Genomic DNA, 24,982 nt, shown 5'->3' on the forward strand with positions numbered 1-24,982 from the left:
AGTTTTTCGAAGTTGAAGTTGATCAAAAGTTACCTTCGGTCGACGGTGTCACGAAAAAGATTCAATGGATTAGCAATGTTATCTATTGAGATTGGGATGTTCGATAATATAATTGACGATTTCGCATCACAAAAGGGCAGGAAAACAGTTTTTTATCATGAGATAAGGTATTTTATTTGTGTTTTTAGCCTCTCTTTTTTGAGGAATGAAATTGACATTTTGATCTTTCAATATGTTTTGTATTATAGATTATAATAAATAAAAAAGTTTGGCGGTTGGTATCGTTTGACAATATGTAATATATTTTATACCCAATCGAAACAAAAAAAAAGATTATTTTTACTTATATAGGCCCGTTTCAGTAAGTTCGTCTAGGGCCTCTAAAAACTTTGTTACGGCCCTGGTCGCTCAAAGGGGTTCTACCGCACTTTCTCCTACTACTGAATTGATTTTCAACCTGACCAAAAACCCGAAGAAATCAACCAGACTAATGAACATGTTCGATTTTCCTTCTAATATTTTCGACGGATATGATTAAAATCCTTACGTATTCCGTCAAGCAAACTATGATAGTTTGATGAGTGAAGAGAAAATAGATTTATTTTTATTTAGACAGTGCGCAAAATCTTTTTGAAGAATCATATGTTGACATGGCGCTGCTATTGCCAGTATCATCAATACTACAAGTATTAAATTTCCGATAAAAATTATGCGTATTCTCCCCTTCTGCAAGGACAGATTTTATTGCTATGGATGGAGAACCGGAGAAGGGATTAAGAAGCTAACCGAAGAGTTGTGATCGCGAACGACTCGTTTGGCTAACTCGGTGAGTGGGATTAGATGACCCATTCCTGGTGTGGGTACCATTACTATATGAGGTTTAGTTTGATGATGAACTACTGCATCTTCCATGGTTTTGAGAAATAATCACTGGTTAGAGCTTTGATTAATCTTAGAGAATTAGTGGGTTTATATGATAAACTTGTTCATCAAATAGAGATTAGTTCAGATAACATCTATGAAAATAAAAAACTAGTGTAGTTAACCAAGTCAGATAATGACTTTTAGAACATTATTTGGTTGTTTCATTCAAATGGAATGATCTCATAATTGATTGGGAGTAGTTACACAGGGAATAAAATGTTTATGCCTGCATATTGGTTGTTGTGCTTTAAAAAATTGTTGTATTCTCCTGTGTACGACAAACCTCTCTTTTTTCACGGTACGCCAAACTCAAAATTATCCAAGGTGTATTAAGGGCGGAAAATGAAAAATTGATCCGGTCCAAAGCAGGTTAGGATGTTCCGTTTATTGTGTTGGGAAAGAGTTCGACTTCCATATATATCATTGTCATCTAAGAGCAGTTCATATGGAATGAATAAACTTTGAGTTTGTTCATTTTGCTCCCACTATGGACTCAACAAACATGAAAAATGGATGTTCAAACCAACAAATTTGTTGGTTTGTTCATTGAATTGGAAGATGTAGCACGCGCTTGATGAAAGGTCGAGCGAGCTTGGCTCCAGCGCTGGCGGTTGAGTCAAAAACGCTGGCGCTTGTCTTTCCAACGCGCGCTCTTGGGTAAAGCATCAGCGCTTGCCATTCCAGCGCCGCATTTTTCATAGAAGCGCCAACGGCTGAATCTGGACGGCTGAAAACTCTTGTGACATAACGGCTGTAATTTTTTAGTTCTATAAATACTCCTCATTTCAACTCCAAATTCACACATTCTACACATTCTTCACTCTCAAATCATCTACAAAAATGCCTCCCAGAGTCCGTGGTGTTAGATTCACTAAACAAGAGGATTTAGGTATTTGTAGAGCCTTTGTTTTTCACACAAAAGATGTTGTCATGAGTAATGCAGCCGATTCGACGTTGACTTTCTGGGAGAAAGTTTACAGAATGATCGCCGCTGAAACGGGGAATATCCATGGGCGTGATTCTCACGGATTGTCGCATCGTTTTAGTTTAATCAGTATGAATGTATTGGAGTTCGTCGTTCAACTAATGGAGAATCACAAAAATAAGCTCAACGGTGAAGCCGAACATAAAGTGTTGCCCAAAACTCTAGCGATGTGGACAGCATCTCACTGCGGTCGTCCTTTCGACTTCCATGCTTGTTTCAACATTCTTAGGGTGCTCAACAGATACGATCCCTACATCGCCCTAGGAATTCCACCACCCGCCGAGAATTGATGCATGTGTAGTTGTTTTAATCTAATGTATTTCTTTTATTCTAATGTATGATGTGGTTGTTCAATGCAGTATGTTTTTATTTATGAGATTGATGGTGCAATGTTTAATCGTGGAAAAATTTAAATTATTTATGATATTGATGGTTTTAGATAATCGTAAATAACCAAAATAAACAGCAAACTAAATAACATAATACCATAATGATCGATTTTTTCTTCAACTTCAGTCATCCCACTCCACCAAAAAACACTTAGGACATTCCCAGAAATGTCATCCATATGTGTCTTCTTCATAAGAAGTCCGCAAATGCATAAAAGTCTTGCAATCGGGCTTTGAGCATCCACTGATTCTCTGTAGACAATGTTTGTATCAGTGATCTCCATATCCACAATGCTTGCAGTGTAATAACTCCTTCTTCAATTTGACTTTAAGTTTGAAGTTTCTGCAGAATGTTGCAATCTTTTCTTATTCTTCTTTTTTAATCTTCATAGCATCATCTAGCAGATGTGGTTCCTCTCGACAGTTAGGATCTTGGCATTGCAAATACCTGAGTTTTTCCGGTTGTGATTCAATCATCATTCTGATGCGCGAACAACCTTCCCGCGGACACTTTGAATACATCCAAGGGCATTGCATAAGACTGTGGTTATCCATGAAAAACATAATGGACAAACCTCTTTTTCTTCGACATATAATATTTGCTTCGCTTTTCCTTTAGAAAACATGATGGATGTTGAGAAAAAAATTTGTTGGTTTGGTTAAGAGGCAACCCCTAGTATTGTATTTATAACAAAAAATACGCGTAAATAATTCACACGGGCGGTTATAGTAAAATCGCGCGGTTTTACTACAAACGTCAACTCATATGATAATTCAAACAGGCGCTTAAAGGAAAGCCGTGTGGTTATACTACAAACGCCAATGGCTAAATTTCAAACAGCTCGATTTTCTTTCTCGACCTATAAATTCCATTCTTCCCTTCTCCAAAATCACATCTTCATTTTCTTCTTCTTTTCTAAAACTCTTCATCTCTCTCACTCTACAGAAATGTCTGTTAGAAATCGTGGTCCCAAGTTTACTGAAAGAGAGGATATAACTATATGCAAAGCATATTTTTTTCATAGGGTAATCACTGGTATGGGCTTTCAAGACGCTTATTTTTGGGAGAACGTTTTTTCAATGTTCGTCTCACTGACGGGAAACCCAGGAAACCGAGATGCTCGTCGATTGCGTGCTCGTTTTCAAACTATTAGGCTTGCTATCCAGCCATTTGTTGCTCTGGTAATGGAAATTTATCGAGAAAATTTCATTGGTGTAACTGAAGATGAAGTGATCCAAACAGATCTTGATAATTGGGAGGAAGCTCACGGCAAACCTTTTCGTTACGAAGCGTGTTTTAGAATTCTAAAAGATGGTCCATCTCAAGCACATTTGTACTGCACTCGAATGACGCTCCCGGTCTTTACAATTGAAGAACATGTTACTCTTGTTCGATGTTGGATACATCGTTTGATTAGACCAATGAACAGTGACTATTTCTGGGAAAGAGTATTGGGACATTTTGTAGCATCGCGGAACGAAACCATAAGAAACAGTAAGAGCCTAGAACTACGAACTGCATTCATCACTAAGGAAGTCAAACATTATACTGAAGTTTTGTGGATGGTTCACCGTAGCTATTCTGGATTATCCAACGAAGAACTGGTGAGTATCTTACCTTTTTCCTCACTGATCAACTGCATCACAAATATCTGAACTTGTTGTTTATCTGTTTTACAGAAAACCATCGCTCAGACCAAGTTTACTGAAGAAAGCGGTAGAGAGTTTAAGCATTTTGAATGTTATGAACTCTACAAAGAGAATGTCGCTGGATTTGATGTAGTTTGATGTTTTTGTTGTGGTTTATTAAAATGTAGTTTAATGTTGTTTGCAAGTTTAAATTGTAATAAATTTCGCTTAATCTGAAGTGGAAATCTCTATTTTTAAATCTAAATATTTTCATTCATTGATGCCAATTCTTTTACAAGATATAAACTTAGGCAATAATAAAACGTACTAAACAACTTCAATAAAAATCGAGTACAAGTTTTGGCCTCCTGTTTATCTTCATTTGACGTATCTTACATTCAACGCGCTCTTTGACAGTTTCACCTTTGTTTTTTATTTTTTTGTTGTTAACTTTCAAAACTGGAGTTCTTCTTTGCCTTTTAGCGGAACATTTTCTTGGAGCAACTTCAAAAACTTCCACTTCTCTCGTACAATTTCAATCTTTTTAAAACTCCCACATATTTTAGAAACAGCAGCTTCAAGTTTTGCATCAGAAAAAAGTGTGATCGCCTTTTCAGCCATTCAAATAGATTTTAGAAGAGAAAATTCAAGAGAAGTGAATTTTGATGTGAGTGAATTGTTTGAAATTGATGGTAATTTATAGAGGTAAAAGTGAATTTTGAATTTTAAAAAATTACTCGTTGGCGTTATTGCTACAAACGCCAGTGTCCTACGTTCAAGCGTCGCGTTGAAGCTTTGAGCTCCAGCGCTTGTCCTTCCAACGCCGGCGGTTTACTTAAGATCTCTAGCGTGTGTATTACGCTCGCGCGCTTGGTTATCAAACGCCGAGTGCTCTACCATAGTGGAAAAGCCAGTTTGTCCATCCACATGGCTCAACAAAAAATGGGTTTGTTCATTCCCATAGGAATTGCCTTTAGGGGTTAGCCACCGGTGAAATTCGTAGATTTGGAGTCACCCATGTCTAGTCTATTTAAAATAGCGGGTGCTAGATGTTTATCCGCCTCCGGTCCATCACCCGCGAATTTGACATCCACGGATGGGTGTTTAGATGGATTGGGTACTAGCATTCGCTGATTTTTTTATTTAAAAAAAATGAAAGCATGATTAAAACAATAGTTTAATTATTGATTTACAATATCCTAAATCATTCTTAGATAAATATACTTACGTTTTTACCTAAAACTTTTTCCCCCGTTTTACGAGAAACGTGTAAATCTGGAACCTTTTGTAGGTGAATAATACGAAAAGTAGATATATTATTATATACTAGGTATAAATTAGTAAACTTATCCCCATAACTTACGTAATTAAAAAATTTGCCTAATACAACGGGTGAGGGTTGTAAGGACCCTCAAACTCGTCAACGCTATTAGACCGGTCAAGAGATGATCAAGAAATGTTTTAGTCGTTAATGACTCGATTAGTTTAACATGAACGTTAACTAATAGAAATTAATCTAACAACGATTTAGATACGAAACTAGTACCGATGGATAGGCCTCGAAAAATTACGCGGAATGGGCTGCTCAAACGTGTCATTCAGATACCAGATGAAGAAGATATTACTGGATTAGTACGAATGGTAAAACTGTTATTTCTCAGATAAACTGCCTGGCTGGCCTTATCCGTTTCTCGTGTCCCTTTAACATTTTGGTCGGCCTTATCCCCTGCTGAATCGTTTGGGAATTCAGTTTCTCTTTTCTTCTTCTTCTTTCTTCTTCTTCTTCTTTCTTCTTCTCATGTTCTTCTTTCTCTGCGTGTGATTGAGAGTTGGCTTGAGAGAGAGAGACAATCGATGAATTAGAGCATATGAATTAGAAGATGATAATGAAGAGATAAGGGTGGTGTTGATGTTTATTAGCTCTGAAAAAGAAGAAGATTAAGTTGCTGCTGTAAATCGGACGTAGGGTTTCTGAAGTTAGGTTTTGTATCGAATTGAGAGGTGAGTCGGGTTGTTGTTAGATGAAGAACAATAGGGTTGTAGCTGAATTGAAGTTCTGAAGTAGTTTAAAGATGAATCAAGAATTAGGGTTTCTGGGAAGAATTCAAAGATGAAATTGATGTTTTAAAATGGGGATTTGAAATGGGTATTGATCGATTGAATGAATTAAGATTAGAGATGAGGAGTAATTCGAGTTTGATGAAGTTAGGATTTTAAAGTTATTTGTGAAGCTAGGGTTTGATTATGTTAATGAGGAAATGATGAAGTTATCTTTGGTGACGAACTGGTTAATGTCGAGCAAAGCTGATTGATGTATTTTTCTCTGAGTTGTTTCAGTTTAGTGGTTCAGTTCCTTGTTGATTATTTGTGATTGTTCTTATAGCTGTTAATTGGAATGGGTATGGCAGAGATGGAATGTATTCATAATTATAGTTTAGGTTTGTTTGAAGGAACTGAGATTACAATATGCATGATGATTGTGTTAAGGTCGGTCTGGAAGTATTGTTGTAGTTTAGGGTTGTAATTGAGTTACAGGGTATGGTGATATGCTAAGATGTTATAGTGTACTGAGATGCAGTTGTTGAGATTTGATTATGCATGTGTGATGAAAATGGGTGTTGGGATTTGGATGTTGTGGAGTCATTTGGAGAGCAGTTTAGAGATTGAGTTGAAGATGTTTGAGATACAACTGAAGATTAGATGAATGAGTTAGGAATTGTATGTGCCAATATTGATATTGAAACTGAAATGACAATTCGGATCATCGTTGGTGTTCGTGATACTGTTTGTGGTGATGGGTTTGTTTATGCTAAGGTTGAAATACAATTAGAAGTGAAGTGTAATCATATGGGAGTTGTAGTTGAGGTGAGTGTTGCTTGAGTTGAAGCTTTGTGGATTTTGCAGCTACTGCACTTTTAGGTAAGCTAGACCTGTGCTTGTAGTTAAATTATGATGTTTAACTGAATTGTATTGGAGATTGTATTATGAAGTTTTTTTAGATGAATGTTATGTGTAGTAGTGAAGTTAGAGTTGCAGGTGTGTGAGACCCTTGGCATGTCTGAATGAACTTAGTCAGTCTGACTCGTTTTGGTTTAGCTGACTTAATTATCTGACTGAGTCGACCAGTTGATCTGCTGAATCGGTTCGACCTAGTACTGACCCAGTGAACCTTGTCTGAGTTTGTTCCTTTGACCATTTGACCAGGACCTTGACTTGACTACGAACGTTGACTGCTGGTTGACCCTTGACCGTCACTTTGAGCATTAGTGACCGTTAGATTGACTCAGATGGGCTGGACCTTAGTTAATGGGCCTGTTTAGAGAACTTGGGCTTAGCATCATGTATTCATAGTTGATATTTAGGACCACTTATGGTCCGAATTGACTTTTGGCTTATTCTATAAGGTCGTGGATATTCATAAGACTTAGCTACGGATTATAGAATCAACCTAATTGGATTAGTAAACTCTTAGTTATAGTAAAGATAGAGAATGAGATACCATAATGAGCTTAGAACAATTAGCTATAATTGTATGATTCTTGTGTGAGCCATTTTGGCTAGATTCTTAGAGTTCTTGTGTGATTAACAGTTAGTCTGTATTAACAACGATCGATTCAAAGGATGAACCAGTAGATCGTAGATCTCGAGGTAGGCGTGGCTTGTCATCAAAAGAGGTGGGAGTTTACATTTAGCTCTTTTGTGATTATTGTTGTTTTTCTTTTACAAAAGTTTATGTTTAACAAATTCATGCATTATCTGATTGTGTATTCCATGCTTTGTTTGTCTTTATGAATTGTTTGAGAAATGAACATTATCATCTGAGGTATATAGAATACGCTCCTTCATTTTGGTGTGTAAGGAATTGGTCGACACCAACATTGATGTGTAAGGAATAGGTCGACATCAATGCATAATATTGGATGTGTAAGGAATTGGTCGACATCCAATATATTTCATTGTCAATGTATACAATTGGATGTGTAAGGAATTGGTCGACATCCAATAGTTCATTGTTTTGAAGAAGGAGTTAGTTCCATATACCGTGATTGTTTAATGTTTTGGGAAAACATGAATTGTTTTCCAAATCATTCCAATGATTACTTGAAAGTTAAATGTTATTTTCCTACTGGGCACCGCTTTTAGGGATGATGTGCTCACCCATTCCCACTTTCAGTTTCAGAGACAGATCAGAGTTGCGCAACGAAAGCTTCGAGGAGTTGAGTCCATTAGTTGGTTAACTTCGACTATGTTTATTATGTTGTATATTCTATTCGTAAACCAAATGACTATTGTATATGTATCATTTGAGAGGAGATCTTGTATATATATATTTCTGAGCGGGGTTAGTTTTGGGTTAAGTTTTATAGCAAATTTCTTATTTGAATGTTAAGTAAATATTTTAGATCCTTAGCACCTCTTTATTTTGTTAATCTCTTGGATTAGTCCGCTGGTAGTTTTGGGGGCGCTACAAGGGCGTCCAATGAATTTTGAGACTTACACTAGCACCTGATTCAGTATTTAATGGATTTTTAAAGATGCACCAATATCCAACCCACTCATAACGGATTACGGATGAATTGGGCTGGGTTGACGGGTTGGACCACCCAAGCTGAGAATTGACAAAGATATGGGTTCTCAATTTATCACTGGGGCGTGGCTTGGATTTGTTATGAATACAACGATCTAGGCCCATTTATAGCTTAAATGAATATTGTCATTGAGAAAAAAAAAAATTGTAAGTTAAAATGCATTCAAAAGATTAACTTAGGGAATTACTAATCCTTACATCTGATTGAGTAGAGCCATCGAATATTGGGCTATTAGGATTAACCCGAACATTAAATTTATCTACTTCTAAATAAAATTTAATACACGATGGTGGTTAATTTCTCCAATTAAGGATGTTTCTAAAGGATTTAGCTTCCTTGGCCAGTATATCGACTACATTGTTTGTTGTTCTTGGCACCTCAAAGAAACCCAAAAAATTGTTACAAAGATTAAACTCTATTCTAACTTCATCCATAATAGTCTGATTCTGCCAGGTAATTTGAGATGGTATCCCATTTAGGTAATCAAAGAGGTTTTTGCAGTCGCCTTCTACACTGAAATTTGTAAGACCTTCCTCTTTAGCCCACTGAGCTGCTTGTAGTAGCCCTAGCGAGGCTGTGATTTGTCCTGCTCTGCCTCGTTCGAAATTTCCTGCAGCATTTCTGAAGATTAAAGAGAAACCTGCTGGAACATCTAAAGAGATCCCAGCTGCATCAAGGTTAAGCTTATTTTGACCAGCTCTTGGAGCTTGCCATTTATCATAAAGAATTTCCCTACATTAGATGATCTAGTATGAACTATGTGTTTATCCTTATGCCAGAACACCAAGTTTCTTTGGATTTCTAAAGCTAGTTGGTTATGGGATTGTTGTTGTTTACCAAAGTTTTATTACATCTCTCTTTCCAGATAAACCATATTTTGGTCATGGTAATTTCTATGGGGATAGTTGGATTATCTTTTCCCATCCATTCCTTACAGACATCTAAGAAAGTAGTAGAATTGTTGAAATTTAGTTCTACTGGATATGGATTTGTGGCCTAGATCTCTTTAGCAAATGAACAATGTAAGAAAGGTGTTCTATGGATTCAGATTCTGAACAACCAAATGTACAGGTAGGAGATACATCCTTCTTAAATCTAGACAATTTAAGATTAGTAGAAACTGCATTTTGTAAACATTTCCAAGTGAAAATCTTAATCCTTTGAGATATTTCTAAAGCCCATAAGTGTTTCCAAAAAGAACCAGGTTGGCCTAAATTATAGTTATTTATAGCTTTCTCATTTAACTTATTGTACATTGATTTAACTATAAATTTTCCTGATTTGGTGAGAATCCATTATAGAGAATCTGCTATATTTACCGTGTTACTTACTATGGCTATTCTAATGTTGCAGATTTGTTGAGCTACAGAAAGAGGGAAAGAGGCATGAATCAAAGATTTATTCCACTTTTTAGTTATAGGGTTGATAATATCCTTTACAAGGGATAGAGAAGAGTTAGTTTGATGTTCTAAATTGGAGAAGAGTAGCTACTAGGTTAGGTATCCAATTATCCTCCCATATATTAACATTGTTCTCGTCCCCAATTTCCCAAATACTTTTTTTTCAACTAGTTTAATCCCTTTGTAAATGCATTTCCAAATCCAGGAACTTGTAGATGGTGTTTTTGCTCTAAAAGCTGAGGTTTTCCTAAAATATCTAGGTTTTAGTTATTTCACCCAAAGGGCCTTAGGTTCTGTCAAGAGTCTCCGGGCTAATTTAGTTATGAGGGCTAAGTTAAATTTATGTGCATTCCTGAACCCTAAACCTCCCTTACTAGTAGGTTTGCATAAGCATGAATAATATTTTGAGTAATATCCTTTATAGCTTGTTTCTTTTCCCACCAAAAGTCTCTTTGAAGAGCATCTATTTTACTGGTAATTTTTTTTGGTAAGATAAAACATCCCATCTGATAACTTGTCATACTAGCCAATGTTGCTTTATTAAGAACCATTTTGCTGGATTGAGCTAGAACTTTACCTATCCATCCTTGAACCTTATGTTCCATATTCTCAATTATCCCTTCAAAAAGTTTTATTTTTGCCCTATCCATAAACAAAGGAGTACCTAGGTAGGAATCTTTTAAATCTATTTGTTTGATCTTCAACAACTTACTGATCATTCTCTGGTGTTTAGGTTGAACCTTTTTGCTGAAGAAAATCCCTGATTTTTCAAAATTAATTAACTGACCAGAAGCTATAATAAATGTTTCTATGATTTTTAGATATTGTGGCATTCTTTTAAACCTGCTCTAATAAATAGGAGGCAATCATCTGCAAAAAAATAAGTGGGAAATAGGGTTGTTCTTAGGGTTTAACTTGATACCATGAATAGTTTTTTCCTCTTCACTAGTTAGAAAGAGTCTAGAAAATATTTTCATACAAATAATGAACAAATAAGGAGATAGTGGATCTCCTTGTCTAAGGCCTCTGGAAGGTTTAAAACAACTTCCGGGAATCCCATTAAGCAACACAGCTATAGAAGTAGATGAGACATATTGAAAAATGAGGTTACATAAAGTTTGATCAAAGCCAAAGGCTTTGATAGAAGAGATCAGAAAGTCCCATTTTACCCTATCAAAATCCGTAGACATATCAATTTTAATACCCATTCCAGCATGTTTGATTTTTTTTTTCTTAAAAGAATGAATAAGCTCTTGGGAAATCATTATATTATCTGAGAGAAATAGAGAAATGATATGGTTCAAGAGAGGTTTGATCCTATTAGCTAGTATTTTGTTATAATTTTGTAAATAGTGTTACGAAGTCCACTTGGTCTGAACTGACTGGGGCCTTTGGGATGTCTTTTTTTTTTTGAATAAGAAAAAGAAAAGTTTTGTTGAACTCAGGATGTAGCTCTCCTATTCTGAAGAAGTGTTGGATAGAGGAGATAACTTGTTCTCCTACTGTTTCCCAATTCATCTTAAAAAAAACTAGCAGGAAGGACATCAAGTCCTGGAGATTTATTAGGTTTCAACTTTTTTTAAACTAATAGGATTTCCTAAACAGAAGGGATGGAATTAAGAATTTAATTTTCCTTCTTAGAAACACAAGGTTGAATATTTTCAAATAAGGCAGGACAAGGCGGAATAGAGATGGAAGGCTCAGAGAAGAGTTTTAGAAAATAGACAGATAAAGTGTTCTTCATTTCTAATCTGTTGAATGTAATCTCATTATTTTCCATTTTAAGGCACTCTATGTTATTCCATTTCCTTCTCTTAAAGGTTTTAGTATGAAAGAATTTAGTGTTTTTTCACCTAATTGGACCTGGTTATCCCTAGACTGTTGTTTGGCTATAGCTTCATGTGTGTCATAAAGCTTTTCTAGCATGGAAAGTTTTTATTTGATTTTTTCCTCCTTTCTATACACATAGCTAGATTTATTAAGATTATCAATTTGAAATAATAATTTTTTAATCACTTTTGAAGGTTTTCCAAACACATTTTTCTTCCAATATTTTGAATTAGTTCTAAGATTCTGAATGTTATGGACCAGGTAGTTTGTTGTGTTTTCCTTAATAACATGATTTCAAGAATCTCTAATGGTTTGTACACATGAATTTTCTTTTTGCCAAGTGTCATAAAACTTGAAAATGTATTCTAGTTTAATAAAGTTGGAGTCTAGTCTTAAAGAAATTTGGTTGTGGTCTGATCCTACAACAACTAGATGAGATAGCTCAGCATTTAGGAATTGGGTATTCCAATCAGCATTAGCAACTGCCCTATAAAGTCTTTCATGTATGTTAGCTATACCTTCCCTATGATTAGTCCATGTGAATTCATATCCTGTAAATCCTAAGTCAATAAGTCCTGCATTATTTAGAATATTCTGATAATAGTAGCTATCAGCTTTTTAAAAAGGTAATCCTCCTATCTTTTCTTCCTGATTAAAGATCATATTCATGTCTCCTAGCAGTAACCAAGGAGTGGAGTTCTTGTCTACCTGTTCTGAGATTTCAGAGATGAAGTCTCAGGCAATGTTTCTATTGGCAGGATAAGGGATTCCATAGAAACATGTCAACAACCATTTTTTTGATTCTGAGTTTTTTTGTACTAGTATATTGATCATATTAATGTTCCATTGTACTATTGCAAAATAAAAACCATCAACCCAAGCTATAGCTAAGCCTCCTGCCAACCTTATTGGATCTACTATATACATATTTGGATAATCCTTCAATAAAGACCTAACTGGGTACTTTTGAGACTTTGTTTCAGATAAAAAGAGAATTTCAGGTTTATCAATAGAGATAATCTGATTTAGGTGATTTTGTGTAAAAGGATTACCACATCCTTGCACATTCTAGGCTATGATTTTCATGATTGAAATTCACAAATTAGAATGTGAAAAACTTATAGTAATAAGCTAGAACGCCAGCAAGAACCCTAAATAAATGAATTTTGTTAAAAATCCCTAATCCTCTTCTAAGGAAATTTTCCTAAATTTTTCTAAAATTAAGCCTAAGGGTTATAGGAAAGAAGAATTATTCTAAAGTATTAAAAAAAAAAAAAGACAAGTTGGGAATTACTTGAAATTAAACAGATCAAAGCTAACAATAATAAGAGAAGTAAGAAAGAATAGGAGAGTACCTGAGTTTCGCCCTTTTGCACAGCTGGGGACTCCAAAGATATAGGGACAGGGAGATATGAGTCATGATCTTGTTTTAGTTCCCGTAAGTAAGATCCATATTGATTAACTTGCAGTTCTTCATCATTCTTATTAACAAGTATACGCAGGCCATCCGAGGATGAAGATAAAGGAAATTCCGGAATTGAAATCTTAAAGGATGATTTGGGTGATCCAAATGATGATGTAGGAATGATATGGTTGATTGAAAAATTCGTGCAAACAATAGAAGAAGAATTGACAGAAGCAGCAGAATCAGGCGGAGAAGATGAGTCTAAACAATCCCTAACATCTTCAAATGGAGGAGACACAGAAAATGAGAGTCTACGATTGACCACAGGAACCACAAGATTGGTTCTAGGTCGGAACGGATTAGTAATATCCTGTGATAACTCATCTCCTGAAACATAGAGAGACTCAATCAGTTCAATAGAATCTAGAACTCGGTGAGTTTCCGAGTTAACAGAACGAAAAGAATCGGCACTTGAACTTTCTAAGGGAATGAAATTTGGAGGGATATTGAAAGGGAAAGTTCGTTTACCGAGGATAGAAGTTGCAACTAAAGGCATCTCTTCTTCTATGATAATTGGTCCTAGAACTTCATAACCATTATCTATATTTCTAGCTTGATCATCGGGCTGGATTGAGGATTGTTTTATCTGATGATGCTCCTCTCTAAATAAATTAAACATTGGTTCTCTTATCCCTGGCCTCGACAAAAAAACATCCACTGATTCAGATTTCCCATGAGCGTCTACATTGTCTTGAGGGTTCCATATTTGGATTGGGACATTGTTCAGGTAGAAGATATCATCTCCAGGAGAGGGGGAGTTCATAGTCATGTCATAAATATCTTCAAGGGGACGATTTTGAACAATGACACAGTTGTTTGCTTTGTGACCAAATCTAAAACAATGAGAGAAGAACTTGGAGGGGAGGTTGAGGTAGTTAAAGCATATTTCTGTAACTGGGTATCTATTATCCACTTTAACTAGCAGCTTCATTACTAATGGTTTTTCTATATTAACACATACCAAGACTCTTAGTAGACAATAAGATGTTTCACTTCCTTTACATGCTCTACTTACTTTTCCAATTCTACTAGCTATTAATCCTAATCTTTCTTCTGATCTATGCTCAGAGTTCGCGTTCAATATGCTACCCCAGATTGGGATTTCTTTAACTGCATCAGTAGAGATATTCATTCCCGGGAAAGCTGAAATAGCAGAGAGCGCATTACCATAAGGGTACCATGACACGTTACCATAATGTTATTGAGAACATTCCTTACGATTTTTACGACATTTTCTATTTTAACAATGATAATAAACAAGGACGAATTAACGAGTTGTCAAGTATCCTAAACCAAACAATTGAATATAGGTAAAATATAATTTCATTTTGATTGAAAAAAAGTGCTTATAGTTAATAACCATCTCTTTTTTTTTCTTTTTTTTTTTTTTTGGTAACGAAAGATATATTAAGCAAAAGGCAAGTTAGCTTTATATACTGGGGAAATGCCCTTCCCCTTGCATCATCCTCCAAAACCGTGATCAAATAAGATGGAGATGTATCAATTCATTGGATATTAAGAGGTTTATTTGCTACTTTTCTTAGATAAAACATCCGCAGCACCATTACTTTCTCTTTTATATATATGTACAAAAATAACATGTGGCATATGACTAAAAATAACATGTCGCATATGACATGCCAAAAGGTGAATAACCATCGCAGGATTATTCTTTCCCTCGTCTACAAATACAACTTGGAAACCCCTAAAAACATTCCGGAAACACAAGAATAAGTGAAAAAAATATAATCAGTAAACAAATTGCTTTTAGTGATTCCAGCTGACCGTAAGTCATACATATTCTAGTTTTGTTAGGTGAACACCAAATAAAAGAATCTATCTAATGGTGTTAATCGGGTAATTATTGGTCGCCACAGTTCATCCTTAAATTAAAAGGAGTAATTCAGTTTCCACCAACACCGCAGAAGCTTGGTAACTTTCGCCATGAATCTACACAATTAAATTGGCTAAATTTTGATCCAACAAGTTCAATAGTCGGCTTTCTCAAAAATAATAAAAACTACTCTTTTGCTTCATATATATATAGAAGTAGATGTTCATAAATTAACTAACCATGTCTGTCTCATTTTCATTTCCATAATTCATTTAGTCAGTTAGACATGCAGAAATTGTGTCAAAAAGAAACGAAATACAAATAACAATTGGGATAACATTCTTTCAATACTCGCGGCAACATATACAGTAAAAAATCAAAGCTGCGAGGCCAAAATTGATGAAGCTATTAGATTGGCTTCTTCCCTTCACCCAAAAGTAATTCATTCCACAGCATCCAGTCGACACCGGTACGGATATAGACCACGTGAATTCACGGTGTTAGACCACAGGTCGGTGTTGATCGACCTTTAAAAAGATCAGTGAGATGGTGGTCCTCTGCTTCTATGATACCATTTACAGACAGCACAAAGATTCATTCATCGCTTATCGACCCACAACAATCTTGTCGTGCTTGTGTGACAATCCATGCATTTATTATCCCTCTCAGTGCGAGATCAGTCATACTCATGGGCACCTAGACATTACTGACATGAGAAGCAGCTAGATGATAGAAGTAATAGAACTAATTTGGTAAAATACAATAATACATTACCGTCATATATACCAATTCTAGCAGCCGTAAGACTCTAAATAGAAAGAAAAGGAAAAACAAAGACAGGAAAAAAACAAACAATCCTACAATAATTGATATCATTATCCACTACGTAAAACAGTAGAATAGAAACATTATCTTCTATTCTTCGTACGCCCTTGCAATGTTGTAAACCACTATCGCTCTTCGATCGTTGGTTAGCTTGTATTAGTTGGTGAATACTATCAGCTAGGGCCTTGGGCCTAGGGAATACTATTTTTTGAGAACACAAATTTTTCAAAAAAATAAATAAAATAATTAAATGTTTCAACTTGGAAGCTTTCTTATAGTCTGAAATAGAGATATGGTGGTGAAGTGAATGATGTGAGTCATGTGACCTTTACATGAAATATTTTTGATACGAACGATATGATTTTTAAATTTTGGAACCATTTTTAAAGCAAAATGTCAAATTTAGCTAGGTTTCAATGTGCGTCAGTTAAACACTGCTCTTCATTGATTGAATCGGCTGGGTTAGAGGTGTAAATTCGCCCAGCCAACACGTTTATGGCACTACACATCATGTTAAGTTTGAGCACAACACAGTATAACACGTGATTAGGGAGAACATGTATGACACAACATGCTAGCTTAGTGTATTGTGTTTTGCTAGACTAATGGTGTAAGGATCTCTAAGCTTTGGTCGGTCAATAGACGAATTAGTTATTAATGACTTAATTAATTAAATGCGAATATTAATTAATAGAAATCAATCAAACAATAATCTGGAGACAATGTTAGAACCGTTGGACAGATCTCGAAAAGTTACGTGAAATGGACTACTAGAGTGTGTTGTTCGGATATCGAACCACAAAGAAATCATACAAATTATGTGAAGGGAAAAATAATCATTTTACATATACGAGCTATTAAGGAAACCGAGACTTCTTCTCGGGAAAGCCTCTATCATAGATAATAGTTATATTCTTCTTGGCTACTCATATCCAACCATCTGGGTGCCCTAGTGTTTGAGGGTGAAAACAGTTTCTGCTGATTTTGGTAATTTCGAGTGCGTGGGTGAGAAACGAGTCTAAACCCTAAACAATGTACTGCAAGGGAGTACTTTGATTCGAGAGATGAATCTGTACAAATCCGTCCTAAACCAAGAAATGGCCGTTCCAGACTTGCTTCGGTCACAACGTGAAGGAGAAGGGTTGGTCTAGGGAGGGAAGCGAAAAGAGTGTTGAGACCAGAATAGTTGATTCGAGAAGAGTAGTTGTTTGACGACTTGTATCAGAAAGTGGAAAGCTAACAGATGGGAAAGCTAATAGACGGGAAAGCTAACAAGTGATTTCTGAGTGTTGTATTCTCCTGACCAAAAAACTTGTTCTTTGGTAGAAATAGGTGAGACCTATTTATACAAGTCGCAACGAAACGTACCCTGGCCTCGTAAGAAGTGAAAACTGTTGAGTAAATGGAAGAAAGCTATAACGGGTAACGCCTGGAATTGATGTTTCCATAATGAAGGAAACATTTTACCATTACTTCTTGTATTTACTAACCGCCTCACTCTTATGACACTTTCTTGCAACGGGCGCAGTGGACGTCGCACGCTGTAAACCGCCAGATCAATATCGTGATGAGTATCCCCCAGTTTGTGACATGTTTTGATGTCTCGTGTTTTTTGTGTAGCATGTTGCTATTTTTTGGCAAGTTGAGCTTGGGAGGCTTGCCGGCTCGGTGGTGACCTTTGACGGTCGAGATTTTGCATCTTGAGAGGGAGGTTAGCCGTTGATTGTGGTTACCTTCCGTTGGTAGCCAGTGGCCTGGCCACGATGCTGGCATGGCTTGCGGATGCTCTTGGCGTGGATAATTAGGGTTTGGTGCCGTGACCATAGAATCGACATAGCTAAGTGTGCGCCGTGGCTAAAGAGTTGGCAGCGTATCCAAAGGTTGCCACAAGTCATTTGGTTTAGTGGCGAGCTTGTACAGCTGAGATTTGCATCTCAGAAGGAAGGATAGCCGTTGATTGTTACAACCCTCTGTTTGGCATCCACCGGCATGGAGGCATGGCCGGCATGCCTTTGGCGTGGCCAAATTAGGGCTTTGGCACCATGGCCAAATTAGGGTTTTGACACCGTGGCCAAGAGTTGGCACCGTAGCCAAGAGATTGCCACAAGTCGTTTGGTGGCAAGTTTGTACGGCTGAAATTTGCATCTCAGAGGGAAGGGTAGCTGTTGATTGTTTCAACCCTCCGTTTGGTAGCCAGCGGCATGGAGGCATGGCCAGCGTGGCTTTGGCATGTTTTAGGCGCGGCCAAGCTAGGATTTTGGCATAGTTTTAGGCGCGGACAAAATTAGGGCTTGGCATTGGGCCAAAAGTTAACACGCATTTGGTGGCGAACTTGGACGGCAGAGATTTTCATCTCAGAAGGAAGGGTGTTCGTTGATTGTTGCAACTCTTCGTTTGGTAGCCAGCGGCATGGAGGCATGGGTGGCTTGGCTTTGGCATGGTTTAGGCGCGGCCAAGCTAGAATTTTGGCATAGTTTTAGGCGCTGCCAAAATTAGGGTTTTGGCATAGTTTAGGCGCGGCCAAAATTAGGGCTCGGCATTGGGCCAAAAGTTGCCACGCGTTTAGTGGCGAACTTGGACGGCTGAGATTTGCATCTCAGAATGAATGGTGGTCGTTGATTGTTGCAACCCTTCGTTTGGCAGCCAGCGGCATGGAGGCATGGCCGGCATGGCTTTGGTGCGGAGGTGTGGCTGGCATGGCATGCCATTGGCACTATGGTACGGATAGCATGGTTGGCATGCCTTTGGCGCGGAGATGTAGCTGGCATGGCATGCCATTGGCACGGTGGTGCACCTGACATGTTTGGCATGCCATTGGCGCGAAGATGTGGCTGGCATGGAATTCCATTGACACGGTGGTGTAGCTGGCATGGTTGACATGCCTTTGGAGCGAAGACGTGACTAGCATGGCATGCCATTGGCACGGTGGTGCGGCTAGCATGGTTGGAATGCCTTTGGCGCGGAGACGTGGCTGACATGGCATCCCATTGGCACGGTGGTGCGCCTGACATGGTTGGCATGCCTTTGGCGCGAAGATGTGGCTGAAATGGCATGCCATTGGCACGGTGGTGCGGCTGGCATGGTTGGCATGCCTTTGGCGCGAAGATGTGGCTGGCATGGCATGCCATTGGCACGGTGGTACGGCTGGCATAGTTGTTATATCTTTGGCGCGGAGACGTGGCTGGCATGGCATGCCATTGGCACGGTGGTGCGACTGGCATGGTTGGCATGCCTTTGGCGCGAAGATGTGGCTGGAATGGCATGTTATTGGCACGGTGGTGCGGCTGGCATGGTTGGCATGACTTTGGCGCCGAGATGCGACTTTTAGGGTTTAGCGTGTCGAAACCCTAGTTTAAAATATGTGGCATGCGTGATTGGCACGTTTGGCTAGCATGCGCGGCTGGCATGTGCAGAGATGATGTCAGTCAGTACCGAGGGCTCTGACGTGGAGCATGGCATATAAAAAGGGTACCCCGATAATTTTACGCAGACATGTTGAATGGTTAAGTAAATGTGCTAGTGGCGATACTATTACTCAAGTGTGACGTCACTGTTTGACTAAGGTTTTACAATTTTAACCCTAAACTAAAAACCACCATCAACATTAAGTCCCCTGCTTAGCTCGGAACAGGGGCATTGTTGCGAGGTAAGCATAAGATGCTGAGAGACAAGGACAAAACGAAATGGTAAGTCATGAAATGATGGTCAGGAAGATCCGTCTAACCTTTTCGAGAGGTAAGGAGAATTCGTGATTCCTGTGTTGGTGGCTTTGTGTAGATTTCGCTCGTGGCGCTGCTAGCTAGGCCGTGGAGTGGTTGGCGTTGCTGGCTTGGCTTGGCAAGCCGTTGACATGGGCTTGGCATGTCGTGAGAGTTGGCATGGGCTTGGCATGGCGTGAGCGTTAGCATGGGCTTGGGCGCTGGCTTGGTGTGGCATGAGTGCTGGCACGGCACGGTGTGGGCGCTGGCATGGCGCGGCGTTGGCTTGGCACAACGCTGGCTTGGTGTGGCGTGGATTGTTGGCACCGTGAATCTTGTTCTTGGGGGCCCAATTTCCTTTTTCCATACATAGCTCAAATAGAAAATCCTTTCACTAGTCCAGAAAAGGCTATTAATCACGTTTTTAAATGACGGATTAATTATGTGAATGGAATCTTACATACAAACTCCGTCATATAACTTGAAAATAGTTGGGCCCATCATTTAACGCAGAAAAACCGTCATTCTTAAACGTGGTAAATTACCAAGTGCGTGATTTAACGAAAAATCATTATATCACATAATAAGTCCGATGAATATTTTTGGTATTTATACGCCCACCACTAATCTTTTATTGCATACCCAGAATGTGGCTAGCCACATTTAATGCCACGTTGTTATAAGTCTCAAAATGGTTAGCCGCTCGCTAATTTGCCTGAGTCTTTCATTTAGTTCGGTATTGGACCTATTGGTCACTGGCAGAGGATAGAACAATTCGGGGAGCATTTTTATAGCCCCAGGTTTGAGATGCTTTCACCGTCTCTCTTTTTCTTCATTCCTTTTCGCTATAACCCTAACCTTTTTGTGCCTCTCTCTTCTCCATCTTTTGCATCTCATAAACCAGAAACTGAAAAGCAGAAACTGAAATTTTTAGAAAAACTATACCGAATCCCAAACTTAAACCCCTTTCTCATTCTTTTTCATCTTCTCCATAGAACCTAAATTCTCCAACAAACCCAAAGACAACAGCAACCGTTTGTTTCTCATTAAACAAACCCCTCAATTCACGTATGATTGTATTTCTTCGTTTTCTCTTCTTTGATTTGTATTTGATTAGATTTAATGTTCTTGTCAAATTCTAGGGTTTTCATGAAAAAAAATCAAATTCGGAAAGATTGTTGTAAAGAATCCAGGGTTTAAGTGAAATTGGGAATTTGGTAGAGATTTTGATGTCTTCATGTTTGTTAATGCAGCTTTTATACGAATAAACATCAATCTGAATCGATTTAAGTTGTTTTTGTGATTTCAGTTATGTGAAGGGTCTTACCAAGGTAAAATCGATTTCTAAATTCTGTTTAAGTTCCTTTTTAAAAAGTTAGCATAGAAGTATTATTATTGTAAATTTGTTTCCTTTAGGGGTTTCTATGGTATGGAATTCTTGTGATGTTCTTTCATTTTAATCCATTTGATAGATCTAGCTTTTTCTATCTTTGTTAGGATTTTATTTTATTGGGTTTAGCTGTTGTGTCTCAGTCTTCGATCTTAGAAGTTTTAGAATCTTAGGCTTTTATTTAGAAATTTATCAATTTACATTGATTATTTTCTGATTCACAGCTAGGGATGGGAAGATGAAACTCAAGGCAATGCTTCCATCATATATGTCATCTGATATCAATTTGGGAGAATTCCAAAACCTTGGCCTCGTGCTTGTTAAGGACTATAACAGAGATCATGCCAAAGACACAAGAAAAGTAAGACCATTTCCTCTATATTGCTTGTTGTGTGTGGGATTAGTTATTGTGATAGTAAATGATCTGAGTTCTTCATGAGTTTGATTGTTTTGGGAATTGAAATCATTCCTATGTGCTTGAATGTGAGATTGTAAATGATCCTAATATTCAAGATGCTGGAATTGTATTGAAGCCAAATAAAGAAATGGTTTCTTGATCTGCAACTCATATCCGTTCTACACCTCTTAACATGTTCATCATTCTGCAGTCTTCTCTTGTATCCAACCTTTACTTTATCTCCCTAGTTAGATAAAACACTCCAGTGAAGTTTGATTCAGATGCTTGACTCCTACTATCTAAAAATTAACATACCACTTGATGCCTAACACTTTCGTTAGCCTTGTACTTTTTTCATACAGTTTCTATACAGGTGACACAGTTCGAACTTCCTTGTGAATTTACTCGGAAAATGGAAGGAATCTGAATATTCAGGTGGCCAGTTCATTCCTGTTGGTGGAATTTCTTACTACATTACTCCCCCCATAAAGGTAGAAATTTCATTACTTTTCTTTCTATTATCTGACACATGACATTTTCTCTGCTACTTATAACTTTATAATTTGCAGTTTGGAAGATATGGTTGCCAATCTTTTTCATGTGATGTTTTATCTTCTATTTATGTTTTTAGCTTGTGCTTTGTTCTCTAAGACTTGGATTGGAGTTTCAGGATCCTCTGTTAGAGATGTATCTAAACAGCTCAAGGTAATCTTATATATTGCATATTGAAGACTCTGAAAATCACTATATATGTTGTGTATAAGTTGCATTTAATTTATTTATAAAGGCTTGCTCTGAATGGTATTTTGTGGGTGCAAGTTTTTGTATGACCATGGTTTTAGATTAATGGTTACTAGATTATATTGTTTTCCCACAGTGAAGATCGATAGATCTTTTTTGTTCCTGCTTCTTAGTCAGGATATTGGGATTCCAGCAACACCTTCGTCGTTTTGCCTTTTTTTGAGGAACTTCAGGAAAAAAGCGGTTGAATGTGCATGTTGATAGACCAAAGCCACCAAATGATTGATGAAATTATGGATGCAAGGCGACGATGTTTTGCGATAGAGATGGAGTACTTTGGAGATGTTTCAAGAGGTGTTTTATGTAAATTCTACAAGAGAGGGTTCAAGTTAGAGTGACAATATTGGGTGACTGTAGACTGAGTTCAATTTTAATGATTAGGTGACTGTAGATTGAATTCTGTTTTAATGTTTAGACTTTGGGTAGCTAGAGTTCTTTCATTCAATTTGTATTTGGATATTCTTTGTTTTTGGTAATTGATATAAAGTTAATATCAACTGTTGTGTTTAAGATTCTATTTTTGTTTTTCAGAATTTGCAATTAAAGAGATACGCCAAATCTAAGTCCGAATCAAATTTCAGTTTCACAAAACCTAAAATACTAAAATCTGAATTAGTAGGCTGAAAGTGACCGACCGTTATTGTATGTAACACCCAATAGCCGTTGTAATTAGTCCCTCCTTTATGACAAACGTCATCCGTTATTTTATTTAACATAAGATAACCGTGGTACTAAATAACGGATTCTATTCGTGATTTAAAGTCACGTACTTTATTCATCATACTTAATAACGTTCTCTATTAGTTATATATAAAAAGTCACACCAAATAAATAACGATTCGAATAACAGATGAAAACCGTGATAAATCATGTTTAATAACAGACTTCATTCGTCATTTATATCCCCTTCTGGACTAGTGTTTCCTTATTCTAATAACAAAAGTGTCACGCCTATAAAAGAGTTTGCTCTCCTTTTTATCTCGCATCTTTGTTCTCACGTCCTTTCGCTAGCGGTAGAGTGGTAGCAATAAAGCGGGCAACCATATTCCAGGTATGTATTCCAGCGTTTCTCTTTCAATCTATTTTTTCTTTTTTGTATTGGTGTAAACCCTAGCCACAGGTGTATCTTCCATGAACTTGTAGAAATATTTCAGCGTGAACACCGTAGTAATGTTAGCCACCTCAATGATTATGCAAAATAGGCGTGCACGGGAAGGTGACTGCCACCAATTCCTTTCCCACGAAAACCGAGTTTTTAGGGTTTCATCCTTTTCCTTGGGGTGACTGTATGCATAGTTTCCGCGGTGGGGAGCGCTTTCTTGGCCGGGTGCGTACTTTCCGCTGCAAGGTACGACTTTGGAAAAGGGCGTGCTTTCCGCGGCAACGTAGGGTTTCCCAGTCCCCATTTCTTCGGTTATGAGCGTTATGGCTTGCAACTTAAAAAAAATTGGTCCGCGTCCAAAATGGATTCTCCGTTGTTGATAAAATAACTTTCATGCACTTTGTAGTAACTTCTCTTCGTACCCCTTTCTTTGTTGCAGTTGATAGCGTAAGAAACTTAAGAAGGTTTCATTAGGATGTATCTTGAGAAAATCCCTGCCGCGGCTTTGAAAATATTGGCAGCTCTAAGCCAAACATGGATGATGAATTTTTCACAACGTCCGCCACAGCTAGGAGAAATCATCTTAAGTTTGTGCTCGTCCTTCTGACCGGTTCAGAGGGTGAAGGAGACACCCAGTCGGTTCGACCAGGTTGTGTAATACGATATTTCCTTCAGAGGCAAGAGTATCCTGCTTCTTCCATTGACTTCATAATCTGTCAGAGTCCGTTGCGTTCTTTCGAAAAGTGGATCCAATTCATGATAAGTCTGGATTGCGTAAAAGAAAATTTGATCAAAGCGCAAATCATTGGCGTTTTCACAGCTTCTGCGGCGCTTCAAATCAGGAAAGATATCCCGAGCTTAGTTGCTTTATCTGCTGATGGTGTCCAGACACTCACACGGTCATATGCAGGTGGGGTGAAATGACTGTCTCTTTGGAAAGTGTGGCTGTCTTGCTGGACCTTCCCATAACAGGGAATCTTGTTGTCTGAAGATGAAGAACAAATGCACGCTGCTCTCGTTGAGAATTCAAAAGGCTTTGTCCGGAAGGAAAACGAGATGAGGTGTTTCTACAGCAGGTGGGTGTCTCAATGGTTCCCAGATGAGTCGAAGCCAGAACAAAAGAATAGTACGCTTCATGTCGCGACATTCTTGGTTCTTTGGTTATCCAGGGACATTTTTAACGACGTCTCTGGTAAGAAGGAAATAAGACAGGGTCTCATTAAGTTTTCCATCATATTAGCGAAAGGTGTTGTTCTCCCCTTTGGCGGCTTGTTTCTCGGTTCTCTGTACACACATTTGGATCATCTGGTTGCAGACATGCGTGCTTCAAACGGCTACATGAAAGTGGACTCGTACGTCCATGTTGCTTTTCTTCAAGCGTGGTTGTGGGAGCTTTTCGAGAAGTGCTCTCCCAAACCGCTGGCTTTACTTCCCGAGGCTTGGGGTGGTTCTAAGATACTTCGCTGGGTGAACAGGCGCCCAAGATCTGGCTCGAACCTGGTTGACTTTCTTGACAACTCCTACACAATCAACTTTCGTCCATGGGCTCCGGTGCATGGCTCCATAGTTCAAATAGACACTTTTGCTTCTGTTCCGAATACATCTTTGCTTTCTGAAAATAATACGAGCATTGGGGAGGTTATGTTCATGCAAAGTTGCACGCCTGGTTATGTACCGTCTTTCTTTCGAGGATCTTGTCAGACAGTCTCTTACAACATTGACAG

This window comes from Papaver somniferum, unplaced genomic scaffold, assembly GCF_003573695.1.
Source record: "Papaver somniferum cultivar HN1 unplaced genomic scaffold, ASM357369v1 unplaced-scaffold_15, whole genome shotgun sequence".
Classification (NCBI taxonomy): Eukaryota; Viridiplantae; Streptophyta; class Magnoliopsida; order Ranunculales; family Papaveraceae; genus Papaver; species Papaver somniferum.